At 41.0% G+C, this 18,468-nt stretch overlaps 1 protein-coding gene across 3 annotated transcripts in view; it reads right to left on the reverse strand.

The window, feature by feature from the left end:
* The window catches only part of ARHGAP6 (Rho GTPase activating protein 6), a 530,729-nt gene that overhangs the window by 168,451 nt on the left and 343,810 nt on the right, over positions 1-18,468 (reverse strand). The gene's annotated exons all lie outside the window — the stretch shown is intronic.

Genomic DNA, 18,468 nt, shown 5'->3' on the forward strand with positions numbered 1-18,468 from the left:
TCTGAGGCTAAGCAAGGCTGCAAATGAATTTTTCGCCAAGACCCTGCCTGTGTGCATTCTGTGCTGGAATGTTCATACAGGCTTCTTCTCAAACACACTTGAGTGCTGTGGGTAATAGATGTCAAATAATAAAACTCAGAGGCACACGCTATGTTACTTTTTAAGGGAAAAAAGTGGGGGGAATCAAAGGGTTTAACAATTTTATTCACTGGCTTATATTCAGCGACTCTGAAAATTTGGCCACCGCTCAGGTTTGTGAATTTCTATGGAAAATGAACTGTGTTTGGCAAGCTCGACGAAATATGAGGCTGATAAAAAAAATGTTTCATGCTTTCTCAAGACCTTATGCCACTAACTGTGTGGGACTGGAAAAACTGTTCAAATGTCAATTTAAATGTCAATTTAAACACTGTAAATACATGCTTTTCTATATCCATATGAATTAACACGACTCTCTGGATTTCAGACCATAACTTGAACCAAAGTTTCTTTGGGTTTTCACTAGGAACTGCTTCACGAACGAGAACGTCAGCCCAGGCAAGGTGGGCTCAGTAGAGTTCTACTTGCACAATCGCAAATTCTAAAGCAGGACTTCATTTCACACCACGGAGAACTGACTAAAAAGTCCATGACACGAAGGCTGTTAGGAAGCAGGTCTTGAACGCAAAAAGGAAGAGGCCCAAAGAAATAAAACATTACTGTAACAGCCCAAATCATTATATAAAAGAACACGGTGGTGAATTCCACTGCAAAGGTCGTGACTCTAAACCAGTCATCTCTGAGTTTTATAGAGTCAGCTGTCCAACTGTTTCCTTGACCCTTCCGTCTGGTATCTTCGGGGCATCTCCAACTTCATTTACCCAAAGCTGAACCCCTGACCTTCCATTTCTGGCAAAGGTCTTTGTATCTAAGCCTCCAGCATCGGAAGAGGTGTTTATACAGCATTTATCTCAGTGCCTGGCATGCACACCTGCTCAATAAAGGTTCATGATGATGATAATATTGACGATGAATGATGCCGACGAAGATCATGGCAATTTTCAGGCACCCAATTAGTTGAGCCAGAAACCAATGGTTTTTCTTAATTCTCTTCTTCATTTCACGTCCCCCCATTTAAGCCATTCCCAACTTCAAAAAAAAAAAATTTTCAGGAATCTGACCCCTCTTCACCAACTCTGCTTTCATCATCCCACATCCCGCTCCATCATATGTCTCCTGAACAAATTTAACAGCCTTCTAACCAACCGAACCATGCATGCCCACGCTTGCCCGTGCCCAATTAATTGTCCAAAGGGGAAACAAGAATTGATCTCCTTAAACACCAGTCTTCATTACCAAGACATATATAATGCTTATCATGCATTTATCAAAGAGGTGAACCATCCTTATGAAGCCGGTGTTCTTATTCGTTCCGTTTTACGGGTACAGGACTGAGCCAAGACAGGCTGGGATACGACCGAGCTCACTCTGGTTCTAAGAGGCAAAGCTGGAATTCACACTCAAGCCGGCAGAGTCCAGAGCGGCATGTTCAACCGATACACAACAGACCGTGCCATACCCAGGCTCGAACAAATTACAAACGAGCCAGCAGAGATGCTCGATTGGCTTCACTTAGAATAAAATCGACTTGCACAGGACCTCCCTGCGTGAAAGGCTCTGGGCTGACTTCTTCGGTCTCCCCCTCGTGTCTCTGTTTCCTCCTGTTCTCCGGACGCTCATAAACAAGACAAGCTGGGGGCTGCATGGGGAGGGGGGAGGCTGCCTGTGCTGTTCCCATTGCCTGAACTGTTCTTCCCAGGAATTTTCACAGGGCTGGCTTCTCCTTGTTTATTCTTTAATTCCAGTCTCTCAGTAAAGCCTTCCCCGACCTTCCCAATCTGAAATCAATGTTCCCTGGCTTCTTGATCTCAACATTCCATTGCTTTTCTTCTCAGCACTTATCTCAGCTTGTAATTGCTTTCATATGCTTGTCCGTTTGTCTACTGACTGTCTCTCCTGTTGGTCTGGAGGCTTTGCAATGATAAGCTTGTTTACCACTGTATTTCTACCGTCTAGCATATTGCCTTGCACACAGTGGGTGCTGAGAAGATTGGCTAAATGACTGGATGAAGACAAGAATGCTTTGGTGAGAGGAAACATCCGCACAGCCCTCGGGTCTCCAAGTGGGGCTGGAATCACCTGGGGCGGCTTGATCAAAAGTAGAGTCCCAGTGCGTCGGAGAAAGACAAATACCATGACATCCCTAATATGTGGAATCTAATGAACATGATGCAAAAAACTTACAACATGGAGAGAGACTCAAAGATTCCCAAACCAAACTTGTGGTTACCAAAGGGGAAATGTGGGTGGGAGGGAGGGATAAATTAGGGGGCTTGGATTGACATATACACACTATTACATATGAAATAGATGGGTAACCTACTGAATAGCATAAGGAAATCTACTCAGTGCTGTGTAATAACCCACACGGGAAAAGAAGCCAAAAGGAATGGATATAGGTATACGTATAACTGATTCACTTTGCTACATGCCTGAAATTAATGCACCTTTGTAAGTCAACTTGGACGCAATTTTTAAGGTCCCAGGAACCTGTTATTTTTAAGCACTTACATTTGAGGCCTATCACCTAGTTTTGTAAATAAATTAGTAGTTTTCTTTTTGGCCACGCCCACAGCATTCGGAAGTTCCTAGGTCAGGGACTGAACCTACATCAACTCAGCAACCTGAGCCACAGCTGTGACAATGCTAGATCCTTAACCCACAAAGCTGCCAGGGAACTCCCTGAAAGAATTTTTATACTTTTGATTTTGACATGATTTGGCAATGAGTAGCTCATAGAATTCTTGTGTGGCCTCTATTTTTAAGTAATCACTGTGGATTTTTAGGAATACTTGCTAGGAGTGAAAAATGTATATCACAAATTGCTCTCACATGTGATAAGATTGTTAAACATACAATGAAATTGATGTCTCCTATGTTTTTAGATATCTAGATAAGAATTTACATAATTACCTTAGGAGCCAATAATTTCCTTTTCAGCCTGTAAACATTAGTGTGGGCTCCTGGGTGTCATAATCAGATAATGATGTGTAATGGACAAAATGGACCAGCTGGAATCGATCCTGAATCAGTCACAATAGGACTCTTGCTCAGGAATCTGCATTTAAAGAAACTTGCGAGGAAATTCCTATGCCAATAAAATTTGAAAGCTACTTTTTCTCTTTATCTAGACGTCTGTGTATTGTTTTAGAAAAATATACACCAGAGATCCAGTGTCCGCTCTTTAAATATGTGATTTACAAATTCATGGCTACCAAAGGGAAAACATGGGTTGGGGGGGGAGAGAAATTAGGGGGTTAGGAGTGAGGGACATATACACACTACTGTGTTTAACAGAGATGGGAAACAAGGCCCTACTGTAGAGCACAGGGAAATTTACTCAATACTGTGTAATAACCTACATGGGAAAAGAATCTGAAAAGGAATGGATAGATGTACATGTATAACTGATTTACTTCGTTGTATACCTGAAACTAACACAACTTTGTAAGTCAACTATACTCCAGTTAAATAAATAAATACATGAATTACTTAATGGTTTAATTCTAAGAATCCAATATACTGTTTCCCACAAAGGAAAAACACACACTAATAATTTTGGTTTTTTTTTTTTTTTGTCTTTTTAGGGCTGTGCCCGCAGCATATGGAGGTTCCCAGGCTAGGGGTCTAATCAGAGCTGTAGCCACCGGCCTACACCACAGCCACAGCAACGCCAGATCTGAGCTGCGTCTTTGACCTACACCACAGCTCATGGCAACACCAGATCCTTATCCCACTGAGCAAGGCCAGGGATTGAACCCGCAACCTCATGGTTCCTAGTCGGATTTGTTAACCACTGAGCCACGACGGGAACTCCAACACACACTAATAATTGACGTGAAGCTCACTCAATGTCCAGAAGTGTAGATTATCAATAATCTTATTGGTAAAATGAATCATCTTTGTGACATATCTTTTGCTAGCCTCCATGTCTACATGGATGAAAGGGACAGGCATTTGTCACGTTGGAGGGGAAGGACAGAGCATTTGGCCAGATTTGGCCAGCAGAGGCTAAGTGCCTTAGCCCAGAACTTGACTATGTTTTAGGCTATAAGCGGATAATGTTAAGAAAATTCACACTGAAAGCAGGAAGAGGTTGCCTGGCCTGCTCAAGAGACAAAAGAAGCCTTTTTTTTTTTTTCTTTTAGGGAAGAATACCTAAATTCCAGCATATGGCAGAAGAACTGAGGTTAACAACAAGAATAAAATAAGAAGACATCCAGCCCTGCTTTCGATGTCAAGTGAAGAAATGCAGTAATAAACCAAACCTTTGTCCAAAAAGCAAAGGGAGGCTTTGGTGAGGATCTCCCCACGGGATTTCTCTCTCTTGACACCTCTAGGGCGTCCAGTATGAGTGTTGAACAGATGCTGGGGATGCTCTTCTCCCTGGTCTGCTCTGACATTCCTCTCTGCACATGTCCTTCCCTGCTCAAAACCCTTCCACTGTTCTTCAGTTAACTGAGATCTTGCAGCACCCGATCCCAGGCTTTCCGTGACATGACCCCAATCCATTCCTCCAAATCCTTCTCTCTCTCTCTCTCTCTTTTTCTGTGCTGTGCCCAGGACCTGCGGAAATTCCTGGGCCAGGGAATTGAATCCGTGCCACATCACTGACAATGCTGGGCCCTCAACCCCCTGAGCCACTGGGGAACTCCCAAATCCTTCTCTTGCCCTTCTTCCCAGCCATCCCTGCACTCCAGCTCAGAACTGCTCACTCCATGCTTTTCCGATTCTTTGCTTTTGTCATCTGCCCTCTTCAGAGCTGCTCCCTTTACCCTGTTGTTACACATTAAATACCCATCAGTCAGTACATCTGGCTTGTGTCTTTTGTGCACTAGGTTCCACCCCTTTCAGCTCCTCCATTAAAGTAAAAGTAAGCATTAAAACATACTCTTCTAACTCCCACCACACAAAAGTTCTTGATCACACTCAGCTTTTCAGCCACCACTTCATTTCTCTCCTTTTGAAAGAAAAAAAAAAATCCTTCAAAGAAGTGTTCATATACTCGGCCTTCGATGGCCTCTCCTCCCAGTCCTTCTTGAACCCACTTCAGTCAGGCTTTTGCCTCCGCCATCCATCAACACTGCTCTTATTGAAGTTACCAGTAACCCTGACTCTGCTAAATCCTCTGATCAGTCCTCACTCTTCGTCTTACTTGACCGATGTGCAGAAAACTCTGTAACGTAACCAAACCCAAGCTCTTCTGAGAATCCAAGTGGGCACTATGGACAAGTAAACTATTTTTTTTTTTTTTTTGGTCTTTTTAGGGCCACACCCACGGCATATGGAGGTTCCCAGGCTAGGGGTCAAATTGGAGCTGTAGCTGCCGACCTATGCCACAGCCACAGCCATAGCAGCACAATCTGAGCCGCGTCTGTGACCTACACCACAGCTCAAGGCAACGCCGGATCCTTAACCCACTGAGCAAGGCCAGGGATCGAACCCGCGTCCTCATGGATACCAGTCGGGTTCTTTAACCACTGAGCCATGACGGGAATTTCGACAAGTACATGAATTAATAATGATGCATTACCTAGGACTGTATCTGGCAAACAGACTTACCCACGTCATCTCTTCATCAGAAGCATCACACCTATACCTATCAGAGCCCATTGTGCTCTCCCTTTAAAACACTTCCGACTCCTGGCTTTTCAGATGCCACACTCTCCTGGGTATCCTTCTAGCCCATGAGCCACCGATTCTCAGTTTTCTCCTCATCTCCCTGAATGTAACATAATGTTGGAATTTCCCATAGTTCTGCCTTTGGAGTTCATCTGCAATCACTCCACTTGTGATTTCAACAAGTCTTGTAGCTTTAAATGGCATCCATACACTAATAGCTCCCTAATTTCTCTCCAACCAAGACCTTTCTTTTTTTCCTGAATTCCCTAAGTTCTTCAACTTCCTCCCAACCCACTCCTCTGTGGTTTTCCCCACCTAAGTCAATGCCAAGTTCATCCTTTCAGGGACTCATCCCAAAGCCTTGACTACCTATCACCTCTGCCTCCCTATTGCACCCCATAGCCAATCCATTAGTACATCCCATGTACAAAGCATGCCCAAGTCTGACCTTTTCTCATCATTTGCACTGTCCCACTCTGGTCCAAGCTAAAAGCATCTCTCATGTTGATTAACAATAAAAACTTCAACATGATTTAGCATAGAAATTGGCTCTGCACACCCTCCCTAAAATACTCATTCCTGGGAGTTCCCGTGGTGGCGCAGTGGTTAACGAATCCGACTAGGAACCATGAGGTTGCGGGTTCGGTCCCTGCCCTTGCTCAGTGGGTTAACAATCTGGCGTTGCCGAGAGTTGTGGTGTAGGTTGCAGATGCGGCTTGGATCCCGCGTTGCTGTGGCTCTGGCCTAGGCCGGTGGCTACAGCTCCGATTCGACCCCTGGCCTGGGAACCTCCATATGCCGCGGGAGCGGCCCAAGAAATAGTAAAAAGACAAAATAAATAAATAAATAAAAATACTCATTTCTCCTTATTAAAGATAATTTTCCTTGAGAAAATCTTGGGATTGTCAGTGAGTCACTTCTAGTCTTATCTTTTTCTAGAAAGATATTAATGCAGACGACCCAGGGGAAAAAAAAAAAAAAAAAAAAAACAGGTGTGGAAAAGCTTCTCCAAACCCCACTGTGAGGACCTGAATTGCTAGAGAGAGTGGCTTATTCTCTAGCAGTTCACAATATTCTTAATGGTGCCTGAACTACCCTTTCTGGCTCATAATAAGATATGTGTTTATCCTTCCTGTGGACCGTGTGAGGAGTGGGTATTCCCATGCATTTGGGGGCTGAATGAGCTAGTCTTGATAACAGCACCCTTCCTGCCCAGGATTAATCCTGGAATCCAGACCTAAAGCCATTCGCCTTCCTTATAGCCAGAGGTACATGAGGTAAAAGTGTGTGGAGGCTTCTGCAAATGTTTCCTTGACTGTAAGCAAGAGACATAGGAGAACGAAAACCTTTTCTTGATGTATGCTAGGGTTTCTCATTCTCAGCACCATCGATATTGGGGGCCATCTGTTGTGGGGGCCGCTCTGCGTATTGAGGATATTTAGCAACAATACGGGCCTCTACCTACTAGATGACAGTAGCATGTCTTCAGCTCTGACAACCAAAAATGTCTCCTGCTGTTCCTGTTGTGGCCCAGCAAGTTAAGAACCCCTTGCTGTCTCTCTGAAGCTGCTGGTTTAATCCCAGGCTTCGCTCAGTGGGTTAAGGATCTGGTGTTGCTGCAAGCTGCGGGGTCAGTCACAGATGTGGGTGGGATCCAGTGTTGCTGCAGTTGCAGCTCTGATTCGCCCTCTGGTCTGGGAACTTCATGTGCTGCAGGTGTAACCCGAAAAAGACAAAAAAAAAAAAAAGTCTCCTGACATTGCCAGATGTCTCCTGGGGGTAGATAAACCCAAGTTGGGAACCAGTCACCTGACCATTGTCAGATTTATCCCCAAATTGCCACCCAGGTTCTCTCAATACCGGTTTAGAGGTGCTTACAAGAAAATAAAGTCAAGAGAGTTGCAGGAAAGAGATCCAGAGACACTGGATGAAACCCACCATATCCATGGGTTTGGGTGACTCGAGCCTCAACAATTCCTAATTATTTCAGCTCTTTAAGTGGGTTTGGCTGTTACTATCCTCCAGGTGCATCAAAGTGATCCAGGGTCCATCGTTGCAGTTCATGGTATATTGCTCTCTTCCAGGGCATCTGAGAGCCACCGTGGGGCACCTTTCTATGGTTTCAGCTTTATATGTAGAACAGAAGTAAAATGGCTCATTTTCCCATTTGTTAATTGCTGCTTATCCACACTTGTTGTGGAATTGTATAATTTCAAAGCAGGAAGTGATTTTAGGGAAGGAGAATTAAGCTAAACCCAATGTCTATGTTTATCTTCAAAGGAAAGCTTTCAAAAGAGGATTAAGCCATGTGCCTCCAAATATCAGGAAAAGAGCCATTATCCACTTCAAAACACTTCCTGAGCATGACGAGTCACCATACATCTTGCGTAAAAAGCAACGGGAGACATTCTCTTATGGCTACATACACTTAAATATTCCCTTCTCCCTAAATAGAAATTCTACATGGTTTTAATGACTAAATCAATTATCTCTTTACAGTGGACTTCCTGTCATTTCTGTGGGCACATCTGTCATTTAATTTTACCATCTTGCAGTGTATTTTTAATCTGAACACTGATGCACAAATGGAGCTGGTGTAATTGGTAAACTGTTAAATTCAGGGTATAGTGGAGAGGAAAAGATAAAAAATTACAATCTATCTTTTATTACTTTTATTATATATACTCATTTGTCATAGCTTTGCTTGTTATAAAAGCAATGCAAGCTTACTACCAAAAAATCAGAAGTAAACAAAGTGAATAATATTTAAGTAATCTATAATCCAAGAATCAATTACTGACTATGTCAGAGTGAATAGTCTCCAAATATTTTTCTTGTATACTGAGATCTTTCTTCCCATATATCTTAAATCTAACATAATGCATTTTAAAAGTTCCTCTTATCAGATGTTTCAGTTGTTTCTAATTTACCTGTGTTATAAACAGTGCTTCATGGGAATGGCTGGCTGAAAACAGGTTGTACATTCTCAAAAACAAAAATGTAACAAACTAATTCTGCAAAATAGACCAATGCTTAGGCTCTATCGCTGGCTTCAGAATTCGGTTACCATTAGCTTGTACATCCAAGCACAGAAAACAGCCTCAAAGAGGGGAAACGGGAAAGAGGAGGAGAACAGTTTTGCTGCAAAGGAAACTACCCCTGCCACAGACAGGACAGGGAAGACTTGAAGTGAAACTAATGGAGAAACATTCAACAAATGAATCCCAAACAGATTTTCTCAGTTTGTAAGTCAAAGAGCCATGCCCTAGAAAAAGAACAGGCTGTACTCAAGCACATGATTAGAAATTCAAATGAAAATGACAATGAGGTTTCATCTCACAGCAGCTGGAATGGCCACCATCAAAAAGTCTACGAACAATAAATGCTGGAGGGGGTGTGGAGAAAAGGCAACCCTCCTACACTGTTGGTGGGAATGTAAATTAGAGCATCCACCGCAGAAAACACTATGGAGGTTTCTCGAAAGATTGAAAATAGAGTTACCATATGATCCAGCAATCCTGGGCATATATTCAGACAAAACTCTAACTGGAAAAGATGCATGCACTCCAATGTTCATAGCAGCACTATTCACAATATCCAAGACATGGAAGCAACCTAAAGGTCCATCAGCAGAGGAATGGAGAAAGATGTGGTACATACATACAATGGAGTATTACTGTGCTATAAAAAATGTATGGATCTAGAGATTATCATACTAAGTGAAGTAAATCATACAGAGAAAGACAAATACCATAAGATAAGATATCACTAATATGTGGAATCCAAAGTATGGTACAAATGCACCTATTTACAAAACAGAAACAGACTCACAGACATAGAAAACAAACTTATCATTACCAAAGGGGAAGGGGACGGGTGGGGGAGGGATAAATGAGGAGTTTGGGATTAGCGGATACAAACTACATTATATAAAATAGATAAATGACAAGGTCCTACTGTATAGCACAAAGAATTATATTCCATATCTTGCAATAAACCATAATGGAAAAGGATATGAAAAAGAATATATATATATATGTATGTATAATTTAATTGCTTTGCTATAAATGAGAAAATAAAACAATATTGTAAATCAACTATATACTTCAAATAAATAAATAAATAAATGTAAATATAAATAATTTGCTCTTCTTTAAAAAATCCTGTGATGGAAATTCCAAATATCTAATTTACTTATGTATCGACATATCTGTATTTATATCTACATTTGCATTCCTATCTATATTTATGCCTATATCTATGCCTATATATATAATCCTATATATCTATGCCTATATATATATATATATATATATATATATATAAAATCCATCCTTGTATATCCATCCATCCACTTAACCATCCATCTATCCATCCAACCCATCCATCCATCCGTCCATCTACATATCAGTGGTTCTCAAACTTGATCGTGCGTCAGAATCCCCTAGAGGGCATGTTAAACTACAGATTCCTTCATCCCATCCCCAGAGTTTCTGATTCAGCATGTCTTTGACACAGTCTAAGAATTTGTGTTTCTAATATCTCCTCAGGTGATGATGCAATGCGGCTGGTGTGGCGCCTACACTTTGAGAAGTGCTGCCTGCACCCCGTCCTCTATCTTTATCTTTCTATCTCCATCTCATCACCAATCCATATTTTAGTGAGCCTTCGGTTACCCTCGTATTCTTGAACTTTCCTTATCAACAGTTAATATAAACCATGGTGTTACATACTATACAAAGCAGGGATTGTGGGGCTTCCAAAGTTTCTCCATTTAATTTATTTAAAAAATTATAAGATATAAACGTTATTACCATGTATCGTCTTCCTCCAGGAGAACAGTTAAATTGGGGTATATTTCTTGCTTTTACTTGGTTTTCATTGCCTTTGGCTTTTTTAACTTGATGTATTTACTTCTTAATGATTCAGATTTATTTTCCAAACAGTGAGATGAAACAGGGACGACTCAAAGGCAGCTTCATTTTGAAATTGGCCAAGCTCTTGTAAACAAGCTCTTGACAGAGCAATTTATAACTCTCTAAACAGTTGGGGGAAAATATCACACGGAAAAGCAGATGTTATTCTCCTAACTCCTTTTTTTTTTTTTTTTCAGGTTGACAATCATTGTCCCCAGTACCAAACTAACCATATTACTTCAAGTAAATCTTGGTTTTGCTGGATGTCAACCACATTAGCTATACTCAAGATGTGAGTCAAAGAACAAAGCTTCTTAGAAACAGCTCTGTGACCTGCTTCCTCATGTTAGTTTGACAGCGCTTGATGGAGGGGCTGTGTTGGCTCACATTTGCAGCATGCAATGGGATCACAGTTCCCCAGATGCCAACCTTAACCTAAATAAAAGCTAAGCCTGTATCGCTTCAGGGTCAAGTGAAAGACCATGGCTGTGCTGCCTCAGACCTCAGCGGGTGCCAATGTGCAGGAGACAACATATACACAAGGCAATGTAATCAGTAATTTTTTTTTTTTTGTCTTTTGTCTTTTGTTGTTGTTGTTGTTGTTGTTGTTGCTATTTCTTGGGCCACTCCCACGGCATATGGAGGTTCCCAGGCTAGGGGTCGAATCGGAGCTATAGCCACAGGCCTACGCCAGAGCCACAGCAACGCGGGATCCGAGCCGCATCTGCAACCTACATACACCACAGCTCACGGCAACGCCGGATCGTTAACCCACTGAGCAAGGGCAGGGACCGAAACCGCAACCTCATGGTTCCTAGTCGGATTCATTAACCACTGCGCCACGACGGGAACTCCTAATCGGTAATTTTAATGGGTAAACATTTGCAGGATTGAGCAAAAGACAAGTCACTTTGCGCTGGTGCTGTTGGGGGAAACTTCATATTCCGTTTGTTCACATCCTTGAGAAACAAAGCTTATTTCTCCAGCAAGCGAAATTCAGGCACTGAAGAGGGACACACGTTTTTACAGGTGAAGTCAAAGCAAAGACTGTCTGGAGCGAGGAGTTAATGTGCAACAAGAGAGGAAGTAATCCCGGGAATGATGAATTTCGCCCGCGAAATGATTATAAAATACAGCCCCCTGCACCTTATCGCGAATGTCTTTTATGGTGGGAGAACAGAATTGATAGAAGAAGAGGGAAAAAACTTGTACCTTAATGGTAAAACGAAGATGTGTGCTGTGACCAGTTCAGAGGAAATCTCTTTCCCTCTTAACATATCTGTAGATGGACTGACGTGTGTGCATGTGCGCAGACATATTCAGACTTTATGGAATAATTCCAATTTATATATGAGATCCCCTTGTTCCCATCGAGCATTTAAAACTCCCCTAATTGCAAACCTTTCAGCAAATAGCCACTGAATGAATGATGTCATCAGCAACACTGAAATAAAATTGTCACTGAAAAAAAGGAAAAAAAAAAAAAAACAGAGGAAACAACACACAGACTGTCATAATACGAAAATCTGCATTTTTGCATCTACAGCTGGATATGTGTTTGATGGCTTCTTTTTTTTTGCGTTAAAGACATGGCCAATAAAAAGATAACAACGCAAATTGTGCTATAAAGAGAATTTCCTGGAAGCATTACAATAGGAGAAATGATGACTGTCTCTAATGAGGGTTTTCAGATGCAACAACTGCCCTGGAGTTCCAACTGGTTTAAATATTTGTTCCATTAGGCAGGAGTCTAGTTACCAAATGTTATTTTTAAGTAAAAAAATAGTATAAAAGATGGGATAAGTGAACATTCTCCAAAATGAAGAGCTTTTCTAAAGAAATGTAACATTATATATAAAGAAGACTGCAATAAATGCTACTCACAAGTAACTTCTCAACAAAATGAATGATTGCATGGATGAACGGATACATTTAAAAAACCTGTTGGTTCTCAGATCATAGCTCTCAGAACTTCAGCAGATATCACACACACATACACACACACACACACACACACACACACACAATCATTTTCAAATTGACTATAATCCTATGAAAAACAAAACATGACAAAAGAAGTTATAACTGCCCATCACACACCACAGTTTAGCTACAGCCATTATAGCAGTTTCCATATTGCTCAAATTTGGGTTTTAAAAGCACAATAAAACACGAAGCAGTTACCAAAACAAGTTTGCATCCGAAATTCAAAAACATTTGTCGCAGGAATAGAGAAAAACTTTTACTCCCATCATTAATATAAACGGACCGTAAATATCAAAGCTGCCGGTATCTTGGCACGAAATCTTTCTGAGGGAATTGCAATTAAAAGACAGCTCTGGAAAATGAGATAAGGGACCAATTAAGGGATTATCTTTTCTTTGTATTGTGATGAGACAGACAGGAATACGACTGTTGGCATGCTCACCGAAACACTGATGCCAATTTTAGAGGTGCAAAGTGTCCCAGGTCTGAGGAACATTTCAAGAAATTGTTGGAGAATAAATAAAATACTTCAGGGAATCATCTATAGTACACAGTTTCTCAACCTTGGTATTCACTTTTGGGGCCAGGTTATGGGGCGGGGGGTGCTGTCCTTTTCGATGAAGGAAGTTCAGCAGCATCGCTGGTCTCCACCCCTAGATGCTGGAAGCAAACCACTCACCCCCAACTGTGACAACCAAGATGTCTCCAGACATTGGCAAAAGTCTCTTGGGGTGGGGATGGGGGACTTCTCCCAGTTAAGCACACCAATGGCACACCTTTACATAAACTTGTTTGATCAACTGATGTCATAAACATTATAAAACTGTGCACAATTTTATTTTGTACACACAGAATGCATTTGGTGAATTTTGCCGAAATGCTATATACAAATTTTCATATTTAATCCCAACAGACTGATGAATCTGGAGTGAATGCTTCTTAGGCATAAACATTATTAAAATCCACTAAAATGCTTCTGATCATCTTCTGGAAATCTCTTAAGGATTCTCATCCAGAATATGTGATTTGGGGCTTCAACCAAAACATGTTTTGCATAATGTTCTCTCCAAAATGGAAGCACAGATTGTGTTACTGGAAACTGCATGGGAACAATGTTGCTTATGTTACACTTTAGATGAAGGAAAACAATCTGTTCCTGCTGTTTGAACAGAATCGCAGAGTCATATTACTGAGGATGGTATGCCCTGAAATTCTGAAGATTTTGGTATTTGTTAACAGATATATCTTCAATAAATATTGATAGTTTGGATCCATTACTCAGGAATCAGCTGGGCAAAAACATCATCCCTGGAGAGAGAATTTCAGAAACATTCAATTGCAATAACCATTCAAGTGAGATTTTGTCCTTAATATTTGTCTTAGTAGAATTTGCTAGTAAAATGAGCAAAGAAAAGCGTATGCAGGTCAATGGTGGTTGACTCAGAGTTCTTAATGTTTTAATTTGGAGAAATTAATACTCCAAATAAGGAAAATGGGCAAATTTTCCTGGCTAAATTTATTTAAAAATATGTGACGACATTGTTGAATGATAATAAATCCAGAGCTCAAATGCTTATCAACAACTACCAACATTATGATATATCCACTGACAATGCAGAGCAATTATCCCAATTTGACAAGAAATGTTGGAAAATTTTAAGAATAACTATTGAGCAAGTCAAGTGGTAACAACACGCCTACTTCAATCATAAAAGACAAAATATGAAAGCCATTATATTTTTCTAAATTGTTTACTTCTTTCTCACTTCTTTTTGTAATTTTCTGAAGATGATTCATTTATCACTAAATATAATCATATTATCATATCACCAAAAACATTCCATATAATCAAATGCATGTCAGAAAAAAATATCTTTGTTAGTCTGCACAAATAAATTATCAGTTCAAAAAATATTGTCACTATGTTATTCACATTCCCACAGAGATAAACATCTCAAATCTAAATTTTGATTCTGTAATTATCTGACATTTATTATTGAAATTATAAAGACTAAAATTGTAAGGATCTAAAATATATCTCACACTCCCAAATCAAACATTTTTAAAAATCTTTTTTGGCCGCACTCGAGGCATGTGGAAATTCCCGGGCCAGGGAGCGAACCTGAGCCACAGCAACAACCAGAGCCATGGCAGTAACAACACTGGATCCTTTACATGCTGAGCCACAGAGGAACTCCCGACTTCTTTGAACAAAAAAAAGTTATATTTCTCTTGCTAGATTATTGGTTCTCAACTAGATTGACTTACCACCTCATAGGACATTGGGAATATATGGAGACACTGTTGGTTGTCACAACTGGGAGAGGGCACTACTGGCATCTAGTGGATAGAGACTAGGGAGGATGCTGCTTAATGCCCCATAGCCCCCCCCCCCCCCAAAAAAAAATCTGGTTCCAAAGTTAATAATGATGAGGCTGAAGTTTTTTTCTGGTTTAACTTGCGCCACAAAGCAAGAAGCACCCAATCCAAATGTGATGAGAATCGCTTTTTGGAGAGCATGTGATATTTCCCCAAAGCATTTTAACTATCCCTTCTCGCTTTTGTTGGCATCTTGCAGAGCAGGAAGCAAAACAGAAGATTGACGGGGCGGGAAAAGCAGCCCCAAATGAGCAATTCTTGCACTGCTGTTCTCTAACTGCATGTATCTTCTTTGAGCAGAAAGTAGGCACTTTGATACGGAGTCAAAGCAATGCCTTCACCGTAAAACAGGAATCACTTCACATGATAAGAAAAACACATCATAAAAATTAATATAGCTAAAGCTTAAGCGGAGAGTTTGAATAACTGTCTTTTTCCCCACCCTGATGTCAGCTATAAGTGATACGTTGTATTGCCTAGGAGTCACTATTAAAATCGAACTTTTAACATCCCTAAGTAAACATCTTCATTTTCCACAGACCTAAGTGATGGCGGAGTAATATGATTGCTTACAGCTGCAAATACCTCATTGGCGCTAAACACTTGTTAAACTTGGGCTAAAATTTCTCTTCAGTGGCTTACAGTGTCTTTTCCAAATAAAACTATTTTTAAAAACGAACTCATTAAAGAATGCCATCGTAGACCCCTTAATTAAGTCATGAATATGCTGGATGCAAATAATCTGTTGATTACACAATAAATGCACATTTTTTTAAAAAAAACCCTATGTTCCTAAATATAAATTATTTTATACTTGCACATGAGTGACTAGCATTGAGTAAAATTACTCACGTTTTACCTCACCCAAAGGAAAGAAAAAGAGGAAACTTCATGTTGTGAAGGGAAAAAAAAAATTCCTGTGTGTTTGCTTTTCCTGGGTGTCTATGAGATTCTTTGGATTGTGGGTCATCAGTTTTTCAGGAGACAGATGTCAACTTTCTGAATGGGTTAGGGGTGAGGAGCTGAGGTAAGCAAAGGGCATTGGGCATTCATTCCTGCTAAGAAAGAAACAAAGACTTGCTCACACATTTCATTGCGAAGACTGGGGGGGGGGGAGGTTTCCTCTTGCATTGCGAATATTCCAGGACAAAATGTATCAGTCATTTAGCCTTTAATCTGAATTACTATCATGAGATTCTTTTGTTCTAAAATCAAACTGAGTCCAGCCCTTTGAGATTGGGAAAGATTTGATCTCGCTGGATCTTTTGCCAAGTACCAAATAACTTTGGAATGGTAAACACCTCTGGGAAGCGTACAACAAGTGAGCATCATATTCCTGAGGTATTATTACTGTTGGCGAGTACAGAGGCATTTGGGTACCAAAAGGAAAGCAAGAAACATCACTCCACCACAACATAGACATTGCGGGTTCATTTAGTGACGACGTACCAACCTCTCTACCAGATGCCAGGAATGTGGGTACTGGGATAAAAAGATAGGAATAGTTGACACGGAGTCTCCCTTCAAAATGCTACCTAGGAACTTTGGATCAGACACAACCTGCTTCTGAGTAAGATCTTGCACTAATGAGGAAAACAGACTGTGTTTATCGAAACAAAAGGACTTCGTTTACAACAGGTCTAGTGACCATGGAAGTTAGCCTAAATTTTTGGTTAATCTACTCCCTTAGAAGGCACTCGACAGGGATGGCCAAAAGCACGAACACAGCCATTTCTGGCTGCTGTGGGCAGGCATTAACATGGCATCCAGGAGTTCCCGTCGTGGCGCAGTGGTTAACGAATCCGACTAGGAACCATGAGGTTGCGGGTTCGGTCCCTGCCCTTGCTCAGTGGGTTAACGATCCGGCGTTGCCGTGAGCTGTGGTGTAGGTTGCAGACGCGGCTCGGATCCCGCGTTGCTGTGGCTCTGGCGTAGGCCGGTGGCTACAGCTCCGATTAGACCCCTAGCCTGGGAACCTCCATATGCCACGGGAGCGGCCCAAGAAATAGCAACAACAACAAAAAAAAAACAAAAAAAAAGACAAAAGACAAAAAGACAAAAAAAACAAAAAAACAAAAAAACATGGCATCCATTCTAACACGCAGAGATAGTTTATCTTGCATTCCTTACAGTACCAAAAATTCCTTTTTGGGTCGTGAATTCTTTTTGGGTTGGTATTAGATTGGTAATAAGGTTCTCATTTTACTGAAGGAAGAATAAAAAGGTGTCTAAAGTTAATTCCAAACTTCGTGCGTTCATCCCCAAATATCTGAGTGGTATTATCCCATGCGTTAGTATAGCTGTGGTTCCGGAATGTACGCAGTCATTCGGTGGGCCAGCTTTAGTGGACTGGATTGGGTGGGGAAGAAGTACAAAATCCTTTTAGTACTACTCATCTCCAAGTCTAAAGTTATTTTGGTGCCCTGAAACTGCTCAAAGGAACCTGAGGCTTTCGTGTACAAAAATTCTGATGTCAATTTAATTTTCAACACATTCAATCCAAAGAATATTAACACACAGCTAGATTGTTCTTCAGACCAGATAACTGAATGTTCTAATCAAATTCTCCCAGGGCTATGAAATAGCTAATTCTGTGAAAGGCAATTGATTTGATAATCATAGAGGCATTAGAGGGACTCATTAAAACAGGCAAGTGTTAGAAATGAGCTTTTTCTCCAAATGGCAGCTCTAGCATCTTTGTAATTCAACTAATCCCATTACACCTACACAAGAACGGATTCCTCTCTTTAGTAATGAGCTTCACGAAGGCTATCAGAACTGGGCAATGCCGACGCCAGGGTTAGGAGATCATTATGCGAAGTTCTTGGAGCTGGTGCTATGAGAGTGAGTCAGTCATTCTCTTTGAGGGTAAGGATCTTATGCATCTACATTGGGGTGGCCATTTTTTTCAACATTTCAGTTTAGTAACTAGTCTAACTAGCTAACCCGTATTTCTGTTATCTATCGCATTTCTTTCCAACAAGTCGTTTGAGAACTGCGTCTGTGTTAAAACATACTCACATGCAGATTCTGGCCATTATTTTATAGCCAGCACCACCACAAGACCAACAACAGAAGCTAACGATAACTTACTGTATGACTTCGTACAGGCCAGTTACTGTGCAAAAGTACAGAGCACTCCATCATGCTGGCTAAAAATCCTAATCCGAAAACCTACCAACCAGAGAGCTCAAGGGTTAACAAGCTACACATGTGTCTTAGAATTCCAGAAAGCATAGCAACTACCATTTTGGCATCTCTGAAGAGGATGGCCTGATGCTGGAAAACAAATAAGCATAATCCTTCATACATTCCACAAATATTCACAGAGGGCCTCCCGTGTGCCAGGCACTGAGCACTATGCTCCAGAGATGTTCACTCGGTCCAGGCACAAAAATGGATAAACGCTCACAGAGCCACAGCTAGAAAGCGGCGGCATCAAAATGAATAGAAGTGGTGCATCACA

The sequence above is a fragment of the Sus scrofa genome, chromosome X (assembly GCF_000003025.6).
Source record: "Sus scrofa isolate TJ Tabasco breed Duroc chromosome X, Sscrofa11.1, whole genome shotgun sequence".
Taxonomy (NCBI): domain Eukaryota; kingdom Metazoa; phylum Chordata; class Mammalia; order Artiodactyla; family Suidae; genus Sus; species Sus scrofa.